This window comes from Quercus suber, unplaced genomic scaffold, assembly GCF_002906115.3.
Source record: "Quercus suber isolate HL8 unplaced genomic scaffold, Cork oak 2.0 scaffold_45, whole genome shotgun sequence".
In the NCBI taxonomy this organism is placed as follows: domain Eukaryota; kingdom Viridiplantae; phylum Streptophyta; class Magnoliopsida; order Fagales; family Fagaceae; genus Quercus; species Quercus suber.
In genome coordinates, this window is record NW_027069510.1 from 1,143,119 (window position 1) to 1,161,915 (window position 18,797).

Below are 18,797 nucleotides of genomic sequence, written 5' to 3' on the forward strand. Positions count from 1 at the left end.
CACAACTACCTTACGTGGCAGATTGTGGCTAGTTGTTTGTTACCTTTACATGTATTCCATGATTTTTTTTTTCCGCTACTTACAATCTCCCACATGGACCGTTATAGCAAAAGTTGTGATTTTTTTTCTTGAAGTAATGCTACGTTCACAACATTTTTATAACACTTTCACAGCAAATCTTAAGTGTCAAATTATTACTAGTGGGCAAGAAAATAATTTTAGTGATAAATTCAAATTAAAAACTTATAACAATCTACTACCTAGGATTTGTTATGAAAATATTGTAAAAATATTGTGAATGTAGCACTTTTCATAGTTCTAATATAAAAGCACACCACAAACTCCACTCAAAAGCTATAGTAACTTTTAAGGGAGGGTGTGGCAAGTTATACTACATACAATACACTCTCTTAAGAAATGTGGGTCAATTACACTTTTTTTTTTTTTTTTGAGAAACAAACAAACACACAACACACTTTTTTAAAATCCATAACTTAAAATTACTTTTTTTTTCCACCCATAACAATCAATAACAACTTACCACTTCCATAAAATAAATAAATAAGTAAATAACAACCTACCACTTAGGAATTAGGATTTATTGTGAAAGTGTTGTGAAAATGTTATGGGCAAAAATTGGCAATTAACATCAATCCCTAGACAATATAGTTAGTTAGCAACGTTTCAAAACTATATACTAAACTAGCATCTTGAGTTTAAAAGACTCGATTTACCCCTAAGAACTCGAGCCTCAAAGGCGATTTTCGTGTTCTGATGTAGATGATGTGGTTTTTTTATCCACCTAGAACTCGACCCTTAGAGGCTCGATTTCCATATCAATTCTTAGAGACTCAATTTTTGTGTTCTGACATAGATGATGTGATATTTTTATCCACCAGGAACTCGACCCTTAGAGCATCAACAGTGGGGCTTGTATATGCCAAATGTTAGGAACATTTGACATTTAAGCCTCAAAACTGCTCAACAATGGGAAGGTCATATCGCATATGCCAAAATTTTTTTGAGATTTAGCTACAGTACCATCTCAAATGTAAGATGGTACTGTAGCTGAATGGTATAAAAAAATTTAATGCTTCCCTCTCATTAAAATAATTTAACCCGGCAATTTCTCTCTCCTCTCTCATTTTTTCTCTTTCTTTTCTCTCTCTTCCTTCTCTTTCTTTCTTTCTGCTCTCTCTTCTTCTTGCTCTTTGATTCTTCTCAATATCTTCACTTTCTCTGACAACTCTCTAGATAGGCATCAGGTTTCTAAATCGGCGGTGGGGTTCTAGATTGGTGGTGGGTCTCCATGTTTTTCCTTCTCCGGCAACTCTCTCTCTCTCTTTCATTTTTCCTTCTCCGCGTGGGTCAACAAAATCAACTTCCTTCAAGCTTCTCAGCGGCGAATCCGCTTCCTTCAAGCTTCGGCGGTGGTGGGTCTGGTTTTTGACCATGGGTTGCTGTGTTTTTTTTTTTTTTTTTTTTGTGGTGTTGATGGACGGATAGGGTGGTGGTGGTGTTAATGGTCGAAGGGCAGTAGGTGCAGTGGCATGGTTCTAGTGTTTTTTTTTTTATTTTTTTTTTTTTTTTTTTGGTGTTGACAGTAGATTATGGGTTGCTGGTGGTGGTGGTGGTGGTGTGCAACGGTGGTGGTGATTGTAGTTCTTGAACAGAAGGAAAGAGAGAGAAAGAATAAATAATGTGTTGTATTGTATAATGGTAATTGTGAGATATATTATTTTATTGGGTATAAATATTATTTTAATAAGTAAGATTGGGAAATAAAAGTTGAAATGTTGGAGAAGGAAAATTGTAAAATTATATTATATAATTGGTAAAGTGGCTTAAAAAAAAAAAAGGTAAAATAAGATGAGATTAAGATTTCTGTTGTGGATGCTCTGGCTCAATTTCATAAAAGCAAAATTCCCTTCGTACTATTATTCACTCACACTCTCACTACTCTCCACTCTCAGTTGTTCACACTCACCATAGAGACACTCTCAATTCCTCACTCTGATTCTTTCTCTACACTCTCAATTCCTCGTCCTCCACCAAATTCCTCATCCAAACAAGGATTCTTCTCCCTCAGCTCTTCCCCCTAAATCAAACCCTAAATCCACACACTCACCCAAACACTCCGGCCACCCTGCCTCACTGAAACCCGCTACCCATAAGTTGTAGCTTTTGTATCACTAAAACCCACAAGTCATAGCTTTTGCTCATGAAACACCAGGTAATCCATTTCTTTGTTAAATGATTTTTTTTTTTTTGTGGGTTTTATTTTTTTATTTTTATGCTTTTTTGTGTTTGTGGGTTGAACTGTTGATATATGCTTAAATCATTGAATCATGTATATATTGATATACGGATCCTCACTGTCCTAAAATTCACTATTAAAAAAAAAAAGAATTAGGCAAATCAAATTTCTATCTTGTATTTTGTCAAAAAAAGGGAATGCATTTCAAATTTCTATCAAATTTGAAATGCATTGTTCTGTGATATGAAATGTGAGTTGGATGGATCTTCTATCAAATTTCTATGCTTTGTTCTGTGATATGCATTTCACTTCAGTAATAGCTTGTAAGACTTAAATTTGACTTAGTATATAGTGTTCCTTTTGCCATTGTCTGTTATAAAGAAACACTAATCGCATTGTTTAGCCAAAAAAAAAAAAAAAAAACACTAATTTAATGTTTAATTTTGAAATGATATCGTTTCATCAGTAATAAATGAAAGGACTTAAATGATTTCGTTGCCAAAGTTAATATATGCCTAGCTCTATATTATTACGTCTGACTTGTGTGTTTGTTAAATTACATTGAGTAATTTAAGCATGTTAATCATGTAGTTTTTTCAAGTAAGACAGAACAATTAATATAACCAAAATGTGGCAACATATGATATAAAATATTTTTCTGATATTATCACATTCCCTTCTAATTTGAATTTTCTTAAACAATAATGCATCTAGAGTTGGACGTATTCCTCTAGAAAATTAGGCATCAAGGTGGGGTGATAGTTGAAGGAACTCAAAGAAATTACTCTCATAGAGATTAAGATATAACAACAACAACAAGGCCTTAGTCCTAAAACTTTTGGGGTTAGCCATGGATCCTCAAAAGACTTATTAAAGTAGACCACATGTATTCTTCTCTTCCATTCTATCATATCCAAAATCATACTCATGGAGATTAAGATAATATTGATTAACGTTTTTTCAAAAAGAAAAAATGAAAAACTGGGGGATATTTTATATTTTCTGTGTTGTTGCTGCTATTTTTGTATCAATGACTTTTGGGGCTCTGTTTAGAGCTCCTTAGGGATTAGCAGGGTGACCCTTTTCTATTATGACTTTTTTGAAAGTGGTTTTAGGGCTGCATGCTAATCTAGCTAGACTACAACACTTTTATAAGTATTGTTGAGTAGGGGCTCTCCTACTTATATAAGGCTTCTTTTGGGGTCTTAATTTAAGCTCAATTCTTTGCAGAATTTAACCATTAAGCAAACACATGAACCTTTTTGGAAGGTGTCCTAGGGAAGTGTGCTAGGGATTAGTTAACTTTGGTGGCTGCCACACTATCAAGACATTATAAGAGATGTAGTTTGAACTAGGAAGGGGAGGGGAAAGAGTTGAAGAATTGGTAAAGTGAGATAACATTTCCATCTAGGACTTAATGGGTCCTTTGAGTCCAGGCTAACATCGAATATAAATATTGATCTTTTAGGTAAGTATTGTGAAAATTTTAATAGATAGGACTTAATTTACTTTAGCCTTCATCTTCTCACCATTGTAGTGTTCGGCAAACATCTGAGATGAGTGTTTCTTGAAAAAGTGATTGAAGTGGTTAAGGAAGGGAAATTGGATGAGATTTTATGATATTCTTTTTCACGCATAGGAATTTGAAAATTTTGAATTTTATTTTATATGTTTAGAACCACTATGGACATGAATGTTTGGACACTTTTTATATTAGTAAGTTAATCGCTCATCTAATGTGTCTTGAACACACAAGTCACTACCTCATCCCTATCCTCCACCTTACTCTTTAAGAGAAGGATGCTGTTAGAATATGATATGGGAGGTTGAAATCATGTAATGTCTATTTTTTCAAAAGTCCCCATAATTCAAGTGTTGAATATTTGTAGAATCTATACAAGCATTGTCAGAGCTATAAACAATTAATACCTTGCAAGTCACTCATTTATCAAACTAACTGCTTGTCATTCTTGTGCAATATGACTGCTGCGAATGCTAACGAGATTGGGGTTGCGTGGCTTGGACCCATTGATGATTTGGTGTTGACTTTGCAAGCCTAACATTGGTCAGATGATATTTGGAATGGGTAGGTAAAACATAATACTAAAACCAGTTGTTATGTTTTGAATTCTATCTTTCATATGGTACCCAATTTCATTCATAGAATGTAGACACACATTATATCATATAACTTTTCGTAGTATAACTTTATGTAAATTATATATTAATTCATGGTTCTATCGTGTGCAGGATTTAGGGGTACTTACCTACCGTAGTCATAATGAAGAGTTTATCAATTTAGAGCCAATGATGGATGACCGTGTGGTTAACATAATTAAGGGAGTTGGTTTGGAGGGACTCTTCAGGACCCCTGGTAGAGAGATTGATCATGGGTTGATAACGACCTTAGTGGAGTGATGGCGGCCTGAGACTTACACCTTCCATATGCCATATGGTGAGGTGACCATCACGTTGCAGGATGTGGAGTTTATTCTTGGGCTTCTTATTGATGGTGAGGTTGTAACTAGGAGCACTGAGAAAGTTTAGAGGGACATGCGTTGGTACTTCCTTGGCTTTAGTGTTCCCTTGGATAACACAATGGTGCTGCAAGGCTAGAGAATTGTCATTAAACAGCTTTTGGAGCAAGTTGCAGTTCCATTGCCACCTAATGCTGAAGAGGATTAGGTGCATAAGTATGCATGGTGCTACATTCTAGCATTACTAGGGGACACAATCTTCATGGACAAGTCTGGTGATAGGGTGCATCTAATGTGGGTGCAATTATTGGAAGACCTTTGTAACCCATGAAGGTACAGTTGGGGAAGCACTTGCCTTGCACGGTTGTACAGAGAGTTATGCAAGGCAAGTGATAAGACGGCCAGTCAAATTGGTGGATCCTTGTTGTTGGTCCAATATTGGGCATGGGTTGAGTTTCCTTTTTGTGCCCGAGTGTTGAGCGTGGCTCACCAGTAGGTGCTTATTGTCCTCGAGTGCGTGGTCCATTGTCCCTGAAGTAAGTCTCTACCTTAGACACCTCATATACATTCTATGATCACTACCTAACCATGCAACTTGATTACATTATAGTTTTAATCATAAGAGTGTGTTTGTAGGAAAGTTGTAGATATTGATCCCCTCGTTCTTGATTGTAGGTGGTTGTGGGTCCCAAGCAAGAAAAACAGGCCCCCCAACATCTTTTTGCTCCAGTATCGCAAGTAAATAGCTTCAATGTTGCCGGACTAGGTACCAAAATATGTTTTTTGACATGTTTAGGAATTGGATATAGTTTTGATGAACTTTGAAATATACACATTGTAATTGTTTGTTACTCGAAAAGATGGAAAGTTGCCTTATGTGTTGCCTACTTGTTTTTTGGCTGTTGTAGGTGGTGTGACAACCATATGAAGTTGAATTAAGCGACCTTCCTAAGTATTGCGTTGCAAGGAGGGTAGTGTGGACAGCAACAGTGCTATTTGTATGTTTCCACATAGTAGAGAAACATACACTAGATCGTGTTGTTCCTTAGTTTGGGATGGTCCAAGAAATTCCCCAACACGTTAATACTGATATAGTGCTTCATAGGATTGATTTGAGGGGAAAGGTCGGTGTCAATTGGACGCAGAAACATGCTAAACATATCCTCGATTGGGGTAATCGATTTGAACGACGGTGTCAAGCAGTGCTTGGTGATATGCCTCTTCACCATGAGTACTTCGATTGGTTCCATAGTGTAACTTAGAGGTTCATCGATCATGGGGGCACTAAAATGATTAAAATGGTAAGTTCTTTCATTTCTCCATTTCTTATTTAGTCTTGGAATTTGTTTCCTTGGGAGCCTTTTGCATTCTGAGTTAGGCATGACTATAGCTAGCTAGGATCTGATAACATCTTGGCTTAGCTAACCCATCTTGACTTTGGCATGCAATCATGATCTTTTCCTCACATTAATTATTGGAAAATGGAAAATTCCATATGATTTGCAATTTTTTTTCTTTAATTTATTAAATTATCATTTAGGGATGATTTTTGTTTGGTAAGCATGCATGAGTATACTAATTCACCTTATAAAAGCTTAGAGCCTTTTCTGTTATTGTAAGGCCATTCATATTGGCTTGAGGATGAGTAGACTATATGTATGATATTATGAATGTTTAATTTTGTATTTCAATTAGTTGTTAATTATTTTCATTCTTTTTGACCCCTAAAACATGGTATGGGGTTGTGATTTATCATCAAAATACAAGCTTAATTTTTTACTTAATCATAATATTTTATCTTGTTGGAAACTAAAGGAGAAGTTTATATTATGAAGGATTGACATTTGTTGGATATTGCTTGTATGTTCATCATTCTTTGGTATTCTTTCCTACATTATTTTGAAACATTATTAACTTGAGGCAAAATACTCTATGCCAAGTACTCTAGGTGACTGCATTTCATATGTTGTGAAATCTGAGATCCAGAGCTTTGATACTAAAAGAACTTGCATAATAAAGAGGAATTTTACTAGGAAAGGGTGGGGCAAGCTGTATAACATGAGTCAACTTAAAGTGATTAGCCTAAGATTGAAATTTGCAAGATTGTGAAGGGAATGTGAAGAGTGGTTAAACTAAGAGGAGCTTATAATAAAACTTTCCTAATTGTTTTTATTTTTAATCGTATAGAATAGGGATTCACAATCATGGCAAAATTGGATAAACTAGTTAATAAGATAGGATCCAAGATATGATAATTATAATATATAGTAAAATAAATGGGCATATGACTTGGGTATTGGCCTCAATCCAATATGATTGAATTAATTTCATTCATATTTATTAATCTTCTATAAATCATTTGTGTCATTTAATCATTTTTCAAAATTTGCGTCATTTAATCATTTTGATATTGTATTACTAATAGTAGTAACGTACTTGCAGATTGAAGGATACCTCCGTTTGTTGAGGTGTCATAGAGTGGGCACTTCAGACTACAAGGACATTACTGATATGCTAAAGACAGTGAATTAGATTGAGCGTGTACGTGGTCATATTATTGAGGCCTCGAATGAGGAGGCAACTACTCCTGAGGCAGCGGCTATTGAGAGGCTAAGCATTATTAAGAGGCCAAGCACGAGCACAGCTCCTGCCGGATGTGGCCGTCGTCAACGTGTTGCAACCCCTCGAGTTTTCCCTAGCCCTGATCCCTCTCCTCCCACCCCACATCCATCTCCTAGCCCTAACATCCCTCCACCTACCCCACATCCATGTCCTGGGTCCAACATTCCTCCACCCACCCCACATTCATTTCCTGAGCTTTCCCCCATTCCATCGTTTAACCTGTGTATTAACTTCAATCCAACCCCTTTTGTCATGCACACGGAGCCACCCTCCCACACTAGCTCTACTGGCCCTAGTTCGAGCATCGACTCACTCCATGTCGACCATGTTTAAAGCGAAGCTCAGCAAGTACATATGCATGTGCAGACTGAGCAGGCTATTGGGTTACCTACAGAGCTAGAAGGTCGACTGAAACGCACATCAAAGGCACCTCCTTGTGGGATAGGTGGTCACAAACATGGACATAAAGCTGGGCACAAGGCATCTAACCAAGGACATGCAAGACCTCCTCCTTCGTAAAGTAAATACCATACGAGACAGCATAAGCTTCAAAAAAGGTAGTTGACAAAGAAATTATGTGAACAAGCATTTTGATGTGAAGAAAAATAGGCATTAGTCTAGTATTTTGATGTGAACAAGTGTATAAAGTTAGGCATGTCTCTAGTATTTTTGATGTATCAAATTATGTGAACAAGTAGTTGTAATATAGAAAATGCATTTTTGATGTGTTTTATTATGTGAACAAGTACAATTTGATTATGAATATACAGGGAAATGACTTTTGTTTAAAATGGATTTTGGTTGAAATGGTTTTTTTTTTTTTTTATTCACACAGGGAGCTATGCCTTGTTTTACAAGGAAAAAAAATTCAGTGGAACTCGAGTATATTAAACTCAAGTTCTATTTACTATTCGAGTTCAAGCAAATTGAGTATCTAGGCAAAGAGTTATGCCTTTTTTTTAAAAAAAAAAAAACATGTTAGTGGAACTTGAGTATATAAAACTCAAGTTCCATAAATTGAGTTTTAAAGCCTCGATTTGTGCTAGGAATTTTTTTTTTTTCACATGCAGGCATCAAACAACCGGATACAACCAAAAACACACAAACAGCAAACAACCAAAAACAGAACAAACAGCAGAAACAGAGAAAATAGAGCATAGCAGTCCCACACACAATATATATTTATATATAAGTTTTGAAGTCAATTGCATTAAAAAGATGCAAAACGCAACGAATCCAACAAGTACAATGGGTAGAGAATAGTTCGATTACAAATACATTTAGCGATAACCAAAATAATAATTGTGTCGATACAACATAGCCTAGTTTGATAAGTGCACTTGTCCATACTGAAGATAACCATAACATCTAGCCACAATGCCATTCCAAAATCGAGTCTTTGCTCGCCTGACAAACATTTAAATATGGTCGTTAGTTTCCAAATATGAAGAACAAAAAGCAGATGAAATTCTATGCATTTATACAATCCGGTCTTTATATTTCAGCTACTTTGTACAATCCGAGCATATTATATAAAAACAGCATATACCTAGTTTGTAACATCACAGCTTGTCGAAGCCCCATGGGAATTGAGACATCTTTTACAGTTATGCCCCTCTTCATGACACACTTCGCATCACTGCTTTGGTTGAATCTCCCTCAAGTTCGACTCTTCCCTCTAGCTTCCCGTTTCTCATTGTACCCCATCCATCTCATTCCTTATTCTTGACTTCACAGGTCAACCTTTGGCCCTTAACAGATTTGGGTTAGGCACCCACCGTGGGCCGTTAACTTCCATCCACAATGACTCTGACTTTGGCACCACAAATTGATGTGAATATGTGTAAATGACATTGTCTAAACTGTAACATGGGTCAATATAGTTGGTTGGATTAATTCACAAACACTAAAAAACTCTAATTGCATGTGATCAAGGGATTTTAATGTTTTGCCATTTTCCACAACCACATATTCTAGCCACTATGTTTATTTCATGACTGTGGTTTCCCCCTTCACCGCTATAGTCGTTGTATAGGGTCACTACTTGATATATACCAGCTTCATGATTATATGCCCTCATAGAGTGTCCTGAAACTTTGTGTAGATTTGAGCTATAGATCCCCAAGGCATATTTACTCCATACCTTACCTTGAGAGAGATCAGAAGAAATTTCTTTCTGTTGATCATGGAAATATGCAACAAGTTTGCACAAAGTGAACTCAACCATTGCATCAATGGACAAGCCCTTTAAGTACCCCATTAAAGCACTCTGAGATATTGGTTGTCATTGTCCTATAACGTCTTTCACCATCATGTAACTGGGTCCATTTATCTATATCGCCTTTCTTTGTTTGTATCGTCACATTCTTCCTAAGGGCATTAATCTCAACTTCCTTAATGGTTTGCATTATGGAGTTAAATTTAGCTTCTTGAGTAGCATATCTAGCTTTCAAGGCCAATGCCTTTAGAATTGGGTCTTGAAATTGTGTGTTGAAGTTTCTAGCCACATATCAAAGGAAATATCGGTGAAATACCCGTACTCTTCTGTCATCACCTCTAGGCTACGTTGCAATTGCGCTTTTGATATCGGCATGCCGGTTAGAAATAATGCAAATGCCCTCATCGGGTATCACATTCCCTATCGAAATCCTGAGGCACTCTAAAAACCACCCCCAACTAGGTCCTGACTCCTTGTTCATAATGGCAAAGGTGAGAGGAAAAACCTTGTTGTTAGCATTGGTTGCCATTGCAATTAACAACACCCCTCGATATTTACCATATAAATGGGTTCCATCAATATTGATTACTAGCTTGCAATATCTAAATCCATCAATACGTGGAGTGAATGCCCAAAATACAAAGCGTAGTAATGTAGTACCAGGTGCACTCTTGGGTATGGTGTGATAGAAGTACCGGGTACTTGGATCCAAGGTGGTCGATACCGTACCGGTACCGGCCGGTACATACCGTACCGGCTGCATACTGGTATCGAAACATTAACGTTTCGTACCGGTTTAAATACCGGCCGTACCGGCCATACCGGCCAATCTCGGGCAATACCGGCCGGTACCGGGCGTACCGGCCGATACAGAAAAAAGTTTTTTTTTTTTTTTTTTTTTTTTTTTTTTTTTTTATTTTTTTCTTTTTCTTTTAATTGATACTAAAGTATAAAATCATGAATAATTAGTTCTGAATTGAGGAAATGTTTTATGGTAAGCTTTTATATTTATTATAATATATATACACACACATACATATATATATATCTATATATATATATATTTATAAATATAAAAAATAGCGGTAAACCCGAAACGGTACACCGGTATTGACCGGTATCCGAAATATATCGTACCGTTAGACAAACCGGTACAGCCTCCGGTACGGTATTGACTCCCTTGCTTGGATCCTGAACTAAGTATGACAATAACAACTTTCGCAACTTTTGGTAAGATTGTTCCCAATCCCCAAATATCTTCACAATTGTCTTTTGTTTTGCATCCCATACCTTATAGTAAGAAAGCTCATGATTATACTTCGTTTTAATGATATCCCATAGTTGATCAATATAAGCACTGTGATCCTATCGCAATTTTGGAACAATTTCTGATGCAACAAAATTAGAACCCATCATTCTACCGTCTCTTCGCAGGCCAAGGGGTATGCAACTGTGTAGACCCATATAAGATGTGACCATTCATAGACCATTAAGTTTTGGCTTCATGAATGCCCTAACGTACTACTTGCATGACTCATCAATGCACCTTGCGCACAATTTAGTTTTGGTCAACCTACTAATTGTAAAATTTCTATTATCCTTTGCTGCGTAAATTAGGAGTGACAAAATTTGACACGACTTGTAAACCCGACACGACTAACCTATTTATAAACAAATCATGAGTTGAGGCTAAATGGGTTCGGGTCATATTCGGGTTGCACATGACTAACCCGTTTAATAAACGGGTCATGTTCATGTTCAACAGGCGAACTCGTCTGACCTATTTGACCCATTTAGCTTATAAAATTATTAGTTATTTTGATATTATTACTTAATTAATGGTTGTTTTTATATGTTTATTACTATATTTATAGTTGTAATTGTATTTCAATTTTAGATATATGGGAATTGACAAAAAATTTTATAGGTTTGGTATGACCTATTAATCAAATAGATAATTAAATGGGTAATTTGTATTGACCTTTACATAACTTGTTAATTAAACGAGTTGAATGTGTTAGGTTGGGTCGACTTGTTTAATAAACAGGTCGTGTTCGGGTTAAGGATTCCTGACACATTTACTAAACAGGTCGGGTTTGGGCTAACCCATATAGCCTAATACTCATGGCTCGACACGACATGAACCCGACCCGTGAACATGAATTGCCACTCCTAGTGTAGATTATCAATGCACGCTTCACTGCCTCTTTATTTGTAAAAGTCAACCCTTTACATTCATCCCCTCTTCCCAAGTACAAACAAATGGTATCTGAAGACATGAAGGATCAACCATATTTTTCCAAGTATTTGCATAGAATGACGATGCATGAGGTGTGTAGGCAGTGGTCGTATTTGTAACATGTTGGACACCAATATCATCATTCGTATCACCTTCATCACAATCAACTATATTTTCATCTTTAAAATTGGGAGCAAATTCATGGTCGTTAACATCCTTGTCAAAGTCGCCTCGTTCAATCCTCACTTCGTACTCATCTATATCATCAAAATTTTCACCGTTATTAGTAGCATAATCTTCGTCTTCATCTTCCTCATGTAAATGTGTCTCTTGAGATGAGAGTGTTTCACCATTATTGGCAGCATGATTTTCATCTTCGTCTTTCTCCCCTAAATGTGTCTCTTGATGTAAGAGTGTATAGCCTCCCATTGTAGTGCATCCATCATCTAGGGCTGTAAATTGTAAAGATGTGGTTGTTTGTTGCACCACCTTGGCACCAACTTTTGCAAGTGGCTTCAAATTGACGTACAACTTAGTAGCATTTATTTTGGGCATTTTATGGATCCTATTAAACATGATCTTCACATATTTGTCTTCATCATGGTTTTGATACCTGGACTGGACCGTACGGTTCAACCGGAAAAACCTCGAACCGCTTATCTTTACGGTTCTTTTAGTCTTAAGAACCATTCTATGGGAAAAAAACAGGGACCTGTGTAAACCACGGTCAGACCTCACGGTTCTGAGAACCATGAACGGTTCTCTGGTTCTTATAGGTCCCTCTTAAAAAAAAAAAATTTAAGGCCTTAAATGGCACCATACCGCGATATATACCGAATTCCAGCCGGTTAATGGATACCAGACCGGTACAAAATTACACACAAAATGCTTCTTTCCCTCCCCTCATGCCAGTCATACTTTCTGCTTTGAGTCCTTGAGAAGGGGTTGAAGGTTTGAATCTTTAATAGAAAGAGAAAGTCTAAGGTGAAAGATAGAGAGAGCTACGATTGAAGTGAAAGAGTTTTGAAAAATAAATAAAGAAATGTTTGATAGTGAAGTGATAAGTTTGATCGTGTGAAGATGAGGGCTTGTTGGAAATTTGAAGTGCTAAGTTTGATAGTGTGGAGATGAGGGCTAAGTTTGATCGTGTGGAGATGAAGCTTGTTGGAAATTTGAAGTGATAAGTTTAATCATGTGGAGATGAGGGCTTGTTGGAAATTGTAATGACAATAGGTTGTACTTGTAGGTCCTAGGCGTGTGATGTGGATTAGAAAAAGAAAAAGAAAATAATAGAGGTGGGAGTGGGAGGCAACTGGCAAGAGGCATCAGGCAGGCATGTGTTTGGTTTTATCACCCAAACTGATGCATATCATCCTCTTTTCTCCACTTGCCGGTACAAATGGATGTTTTTAATTTTCTTTTTATAAAAAAATGGTTATTATTATTATTATTGGATAGATATTTCATATTTGGGCTTGAGATGGATATATTAGACATAGTTAAAATATGGATTTATAGTTTTAATTGGATTATTTAATTTAATTTTTCTATTTATACTAATTTAATATATTTATTTATATTTAAATAATTATTAAATTAATTATGACATCATCACGGTTCGACCCCGGTTCAACCTTGGTTCGACCTCAAAAACCTTGAACCTCTATTTTTTACTGTTCAATGAACGGTCCGGGTCTGAAAATCTTGGGCTTCATTGATTTCTATATACCTGTAATATATCCGTTTATGAAGGACTTCTTGTGGTAACGGTAAATAATCTTTATGTTATAAAAAGCAATGTTCAACTTCAATTCTTCCATAATTTTCATCTTCAAATCATTCAACGTCTTCAACGTCATCATATAATAGCACTCGATACCTGGCCCTTTAAATGGGAATTCGTTAGTCTCCTTAAGATTGATAAGGGGTCCACCGTAGTATATATTTATATCAATCATTTTTAGTTGTGATAGTGAACTTATTAGAGTAAAGTGTAATATGTTAGTGACATATTTTATCTATTTCATTTGACATCAATTACAAAACCTTTTATCTAGACAAAGTATTAAAATTACAACTTGTTACATCATATGCATATACAAACACACCTCACACTTCCATATACTCACCCCACATCACATACAAACACACTCAATCATTATAATTTCATACTCAAAACCAAAAAAAACCTAAGATGCAGCTGCAATTGAATTTGGCTGTTCAACTATGACAAAACTCACCCCCATTACAAAATTTCAAATCATTCTAACAAAAGTTTTGATAAAGAAAAATATCAAACCAAACCAAAAAAAGAAAAAAAGAAAAAAAAAGAGTCATGATCCATTACTTACCCAGGATAAAAACTTAACAATACAAATATATCTTAAATAATTTTTACTTTTTATAAAAACCTAGCAAATATATACACTAACAACTAGATACATATGAACAGTATTTACAATAATATCTTAAAAACCTCACTCAATAAATCAATGAAATTGGTAGAAGTTCTAAAGTGCAGATACTCTTACCTGACATGTGGATTTATGAGTTGTGAGTGTTAGGATTGTATGAGAGAGTGAGAGAGTACAAGAATGAAGAGAGGTATTCTTCTTTATCAGCCCGAGAGGCCCACAATAGAGAAAGAGCTGGGGTCTGAATGACCTTTATGAGGAAATAGGGACCTAACGAAACTATGTGGATTAATATCCACCACTGTTTGCAAATTGAGCTTTTAAGGCTTGATTTTGCTTTTAATAAATCGAGTCTTTAAGGGTCGATTTTCAGGTGGATTCCAAGTGGATAAACCACGTCATTCTCAGAACACAGAAATTGAGTCTCTAAGGGTCGATATGGAAATCGAGCCTCTAAGGATCGAGTTCTAAGTGGATTTCACAAGGAAAAAAAAACCACATCATTTACATCAAAACACAGTAATTGAGCCTTTGAGGCTCGAGTTCTTAGGGGTAAATCGAGTCTTTTAAACTCGAGATGCTAGTTTAGTATATAGTTTTGAAACATTGCTAACTAACTATATTACCTAGAGATTGGTTTTAATTGCCAATTTTGGCCAATGTTCTGTACTCCTTTTTAAAAAAAGAGAGATACTACGTCTACAATAATTTTACAACATTTTTATAATAAATCACAGGTGGTTAGTTGTTATTAGTTCAAATTTGAAACTAATACTAAGATTACTTTTTTGCCCCAATAATAACAACTAGTAACAACCTGCTACTTAGAATTTGTTGTAAAAATATTGTAAAATTGTTGTAGATATATCATTTCTCTTTAAAAAATCCCACTGTCTATTAGTTAAAAAAAATTTTAACAGAGCAAACAATGTTTAACACTGTCAATATCTTTGTTCTTTTTTTTTTTTGCCCTGTTGAAAGGGTCCAAATCTTTTGTCACATTTTTTCTGCTCCACTTTATACTCTACCAATAAATACTTGTCACGTGTTCACCTAATTAATTAAATACTATCATTATTGACTTATTAATAATACAGTTATTAATTAATAGTAGTATTTAATTAATTAGGTAAATACATGGTAAATATTTATTAGTGAAATATAGAGTGAAAGTAGGAAAAGTGGAGCAGAATATTTGTACCCCCGTTTAAACTTGGAACCCATTCAAACCAAAATCAGTCTCGCTCTCCTCCACCAAATCCATAAACCCCAACAGGATTACTTATCGAGTCTGTGGCTCCCTCCAACGAGGGCAAGAAAAGAACACTCCGGCGACTACCTATCGAACCTCGTAGGCAACAAGAAAAGAATACTCCGGCAACTTTTACCTCTGCAAACCTGTCTTCTTTGTTGGACTTCTTCAATTCGAACCAAATTTGTAAGTCTAATCGATTTTCTGTTCCTTTCTCGAATTTTCCTATGTATGTACATATATAACCTTTTCCTTCTACACTAAACTGTCTAATCCTCCCCCATTCAATTGTTTCTCTCTCTAGTTAGGTCTCTCTTTCTCGCTCGCTCAGGTGAGTCCTTCCAAAGATATGAGAAAACAACGAACACAACTTCAATTTGTACTCCTATATTTGCTTATTTCTTTGTATTTCTAGGCAATTTATCTCTGAGTTTTCTTATTTCTTTATATAAATATTCTGTGAAATCAGTGCTATGTTTTGGTTTTTTCTCAATTTAGTTACTAAATGGTAAGAATTTTATTTTTTATTTATTTTTAAAGGAGATTGAGGGCTGATCTTATGTTGTGCCTTTAACAATCTAAATTAGAAGCTACGAAGAATTTTGGGGTTTTCAGTTTGTTAATTGGCCTTGTTTTCAGCGGTACACCTGTTGTAACTCCATGCAATGTTCCACTGCTTCATAACTTTTTGTTTATTTATTATATCAATAGTTTGAGAATTACACCTTTGGATTATGCATTCAAATTCTGTGTTAACTAGATGTTATTTACTATTTGATCCATTATTCATGTTTTTCATATAATTTTGAAGTTAAAAAATACTTGAAATTTAAACCCTTTATGGTGAGATAATTATTGGTTTCCGATTATCTTGATATTTTGCTAGTATGGAGAGTATAGCACGACTATATAATTCAATGATTGATTTGTCAAATTATTTGTTTAACATTGCAAAGAGTTACACTAGGTGCAACTTGAACATGACTTATATATTTGTACATTTTGACCTTCTGCCAGTTCAGCACTTCTCTTTGATTCTTTATATGGGTTTCTTGTACGGTTCTACTCTTGTTAGGTTGGTTTATTATTATTCTTTTTCCCAATAAATTAGATGAATTTCATTCATGAAAAACATTTACAACAGTAAGGAAATAATCCCATAAGAACACTTATAATTCAGGAGCACAGCTAACAGAATCCTAAACTACGGCAACTATTTAAGAACTGAGGAAGATATTTCCCAATTACAGCATAGGAATTTGTTACAGATTGTGTTTTTGAAGCCTCGTTCAGATTGGACATGAGTCTTTAACTTCCCATTTTATGGCCTGGATAGTGGACTCTTCACTCGTTAGATTCCCAGCATGGATTCTGGCATTACTCCGGATCCAAACATGATACATGACTACCTCCCAGCTCAGCTTGCATAACACTTCCTTAAGATTATTGTCCTTCAAATTATGCAATCCCCAGTTGCCACATCATCCCAAGTCCCAACAACATGCAGGATTTCCAACAAGGCAGCATACCATCACTTCACTCCATATGCTCTTAGAAAGCGATCAAGTAATCAAAGAATAAATGATCTCTTCTCTTCGAGACCCTTCTAAAAAAAATAAAAAAACCCACTGTTGCCCCATTGATGGAACCTATCATGAGTGTGAAGTCTACTTTTAAACACAAGCCATCCATGAAAGCATGCTTTGATATGGCCATGAGAAACCAAATTAGTTTCAACCATGGAATTGTTGCCTTTTCACTCTAACTGCACACCAAGTCATGGCACAATTGAATTAACCTTTCTTTGAGGTTAGCCACATAGGCTAGTCTTTATCTCCATTCTCAATCAAGCAAAATTTTCTTTGAATGGCTACACACTCATATGATCTTGCAGGTTTTCATCTCCAATCCCCATCCCTCGACAAGCTAGCCAACTTTGTATCCATACTACTAGCAGCATCATAAATGACCCTAGCCATTTTTTTTTTTTTTTTTGCCGCATTTTTTTACTTTTGGGAGACAAAAAAGCTGTGCATGAACAGTGCGTGCACTGTTCACGTACTGTTCATGCACTGTTTATGTAATAAAAAATATTAAAAGTGGGTCCCACGGTACTATTTACACATTTAAAAATTATTTTGCTACAGTATTTTCAGTTTTCAGTTTTCAGTTTTCAGTTTCAGCAACAATAAGCTCAATCCAAACACACCCATGATCCATTACTTACCCAGGATAAAAACTTAACAATACAAATATATCTTAAATAATTTTTACTTTTTATAAAAACCTAGCAAATATATACACTAACAACTAGATACATATGAACAGTATTTACAATAATATCTTAAAAACCTCACTCAATAAATCAATGAAATTGGTAGAAGTTCTAAAGTGCAGATACTCTTACCTGACATGTGGATTTATGAGTTGTGAGTGTTAGGACTGTATGAGAGAGTGAGAGAGTACAAGAATGAAGAGAGGTATTCTTCTTTATCAGCCCGAGAGGCCCACAACAGAGAAAGAGCTGGGGTCTGAATGACCTTTATGAGGAAATAGGGACCTAACGAAACTATGTGGATTAATATCCACCACTGTTTGCAAATTGAGCTTTTAAGGCTTGATTTTGCTTTTAATAAATCGAGTCTTTAAGGGTCGATTTTCAGGTGGATTCCAAGTGGATAAACCACGTCATTCTCAGAACACAGAAATTGAGTCTCTAAGGGTCGATATGGAAATCGAGCCTCTAAGGATCGAGTTCTAAGTGGATTTCACAAGGAAAAAAAAACCACATCATTTACATCAAAACACAGTAATTGAGCCTTTGAGGCTCGAGTTCTTAGGGGTAAATCGAGTCTTTTAAACTCGAGATGCTAGTTTAGTATATAGTTTTGAAACATTGCTAACTAACTATATTACCTAGAGATTGGTTTTAATTGCCAATTTTGGCCAATGTTCTGTACTCCTTTTTAAAAAAAGAGAGATACTACGTCTACAATAATTTTACAACATTTTTATAATAAATCACAGGTGGTTAGTTGTTATTAGTTCAAATTTGAAACTAATACTAAGATTACTTTTTTGCCCCAATAATAACAACTAGTAACAACCTGCTACTTAGAATTTGTTGTAAAAATATTGTAAAATTGTTGTAGATATATCATTTCTCTTTAAAAAATCCCACTGTCTATTAGTTAAAAAAAATTTTAACAGAGCAAACAATGTTTAACACTGTCAATATCTTTGTTCTTTTTTTTTTTTGCCCTGTTGAAAGGGTCCAAATCTTTTGTCACATTTTTTCTGCTCCACTTTATACTCTAC

At 35.5% G+C, this 18,797-nt stretch overlaps 1 long non-coding RNA gene across 3 annotated transcripts; it reads left to right on the forward strand.

Moving 5' to 3' along the window:
* Nucleotides 1-1,911: 1,911 nt before the first annotated feature.
* On the forward strand, nt 1,912-8,147 carry LOC112022192 (uncharacterized). 3 transcript variants are annotated; one of them, XR_002883869.2, is made up of 6 exons: nt 1,912-2,233; nt 4,261-4,343; nt 4,508-5,270; nt 5,410-5,500; nt 5,643-6,035; nt 7,177-8,147. It is a non-coding gene; the product is annotated as an uncharacterized LOC112022192 (long non-coding RNA). The 3 variants fall into 3 exon arrangements; XR_010628225.1 differs by having other exon boundaries at nt 1,912-4,347; XR_002883868.2 differs by having other exon boundaries at nt 1,913-4,343.
* The last annotated feature ends 10,650 nt before the right edge of the window (nt 8,148-18,797 follow it).